Genomic DNA, 2,635 nt, shown 5'->3' with positions numbered 1-2,635 from the left:
TGGAGGGGTGGAGGGATGGAGGGGTGGAGGGGTGGAGCGGTGGAGGGGTGGAGCGGTGGAGGGGTGGAGGCGCTCAGTAATCTCCCTCACAGCGGACGGAGCTTCTCCATTTCCAATCCACTTCATAAGAAGCGCGTTGTTTTGCACACATCTCTCCTCCAAAGCACTCGAGAAGACAAAGAGGTAAAGTAAGGGGTGATTCACATCCTCCTCTTCTCCCTCTCACTCACTCATTTACATCAGGCCATTATCCATTGAAAGCGGGCGAGATAAAAAGAGAAAAGAAAAGGAGGAACAAAAAAACAAGTGCCAGGAGAGGAGAAAAAAGAGAAAGGACAATCAAAAGGAGACAGAGGAGGCGCAGCGACGTTTGAATCAATTACATCCCAAAGAATCTTTTCATTTGCATCGTCTCTGTTCAGAAGCTGAACCAACGCCAGATGCCTTTGTGTGTCCGCTTATTTATAGCGCTCCCTTTTTTCCTTTCTTTTTTTCCTCCCTCTCGTAATTGTGCAGGAAATATCAAATTTGCATAGAGTGATTATTGTTGATTGTTTATCTCGCCGTCAGGACGTTTCAATATTCCGAGGCTGACAGGTTGTCAAGTACTTAAAACTCATTTATTTTGGGGGGAGATTTGCATGTAATTTGCGGGTAATGAGGGGGACGTCTGCGGCCGTGGATTAGACGCCCGGAAAAACGAGGGATTGTGGCTGGCTGGCATTCCTCCACTTGAAACACACGCTGGGCTGATGCTAACGCTAGCCAGCTAACAACAGAGGAGTGTGTGTGTGTGTGTGTGTGTGTGTGTTTAGGCCCGCTGGAAACACAGCACTCCATTTATTATAAAGTAAAAGGCTTTGTCCAAATATCAATAAACTAACATTCAGGGAGATTAAGTGCACCTCTACATTCAGCATAATATACAAACACAGAAGTCTGTGTTCCCCTCCCTTTCCCCTCCGATATTTCAAAATAAAAGCCCACCAGGATATAGGCGAGAAGACTTTTATTGTGAAATGTGTGCAGGAAGTGTTGCATTTCATTGACAGTATCGAGGAAACAAATGGAGTCGTATTAGGGATAATCTTACGGTGAGCAAGGCGATGTATTATTGTTATATTTAGGAAATCTCACATAGAATAAACATCATCTGCATAAAGTCGGATCAACAAAGTTGTGTTTTCTAATCCACTTCTTCACGTCGCATGTCTAGTTTTGGGAGAGCCATCATTCACAGCTTGGATGGACCAATCACAACTCAGACAGGAAACAGTTGGCGTCCCACCTGATCCATTTAAAAGTCAGATTTATGGTGTTTTACCGCCTCCCACCGGGATCTGTTCACGCCGTCGCCTTTCATTATCGGTCCCCGGCTCCATCTTTCATCTGGACGTGGCGAGCTAATGAGTAAACATAGCCGTGGGGGGGGGGGGGGGGGGGGTACACAAACACAGGAACCCGACTTTGATGAGTCGCTCGTTTAGTTTATCTCCGGGTTTATTCCACCCGGCGCCGAGCGGTTCTCGCCTGCAGAGGACCGGCTCTCGCAGCGGGCCGTCCGAGATGTGAGGGAGCGCGAGACTTTAAAGCGTTCGGCGGGGTTTCACCTCGAGCCCGAGGTCGTCTTCATCCCTCAGTTCTCGGCTCACAGACTCGCTGGCGGTGGAAAATACGGCGAAAAAAATAAGAGCTCAAAAGCAACTCCCACACCTGTGTGACTCGCTCAAAGTCACCGCAACTCCAAGGTCAAACGCTCCCTGTGTCCCCCTCTTAGAGATAGATCTGGCCCTGAGTCGGGGCTGCAGTGTGTGTGTGTGTCTAATGCGCTTATATCTCTACGTGAGCGAGTGAGTGAGTGTGTGTGTGTGTGTGTGTGTGTGTGTGTGTGTGTGTGTGTGTGTGTGTGTGTGTGTGTGTGTGTGTGTGTGTGTGTGTGTGTGTGTGTGTGTGTGTGTGTGTGTGTGTGTGTTCATGTGTTTTTAAAAGGGTGAGTGAGGATAACCGGGCTAAAAGGCCGGGTCAGAGTTTTAAAGAGGAGCGATGCGTTTCCCATCCCCCGATAACGGCGATGAAGTGGGCCCTTGTGACTCAACCTCAGAGAGAGAGAGAGAGAGAGAGAGAGAGAGAAAGAAAGAGAGAGAGAGAGAGAGAGAGAGAGAGAGAGAGAGAGAGAGAGCTCTCAGTGCTTCACCCACCAAGCAGCCACTCTCCGCCATGAAAGCCCAGGTAATGTCACCTGTTCGGCGTGGGAACATTTCAAAGAACTCCAACCTGTGTGTGTGTGTGTGTGGGTGTGTGTGTGTGTGTGTGTGTGTGGGTGTGTGTGTGTGTGTGTGAGAGACCTCTTATGTGCTGCATTTGTTGCAGTAGTTTAAGAGCAGGCGGCAACCCTCACTGAAAAGTTAATCCGATAAATGTGTGAAACCTGCAGTATAGCTAACGGCCACCAGGGGGCGACTCCTCTGGTTCTATAGAAGTCTATGAAGAAATCTCGTTTCAGGTCTTCTTCGATAGCCAATAGGGCGACCGCGTCGGCTCCGGGAGTTTTTTCATTAAAAGCACGTGAGTCGGCTCTGGTGTCTGATTAACATTATATTTTTTTATAAAACGTGATTATTGTCACGTTCAGTTC

This window comes from Pseudoliparis swirei, chromosome 14, assembly GCF_029220125.1.
Source record: "Pseudoliparis swirei isolate HS2019 ecotype Mariana Trench chromosome 14, NWPU_hadal_v1, whole genome shotgun sequence".
NCBI lineage: Eukaryota > Metazoa > Chordata > Actinopteri > Perciformes > Liparidae > Pseudoliparis > Pseudoliparis swirei.
Note: the sequence above shows the minus strand (reverse complement) of the source record.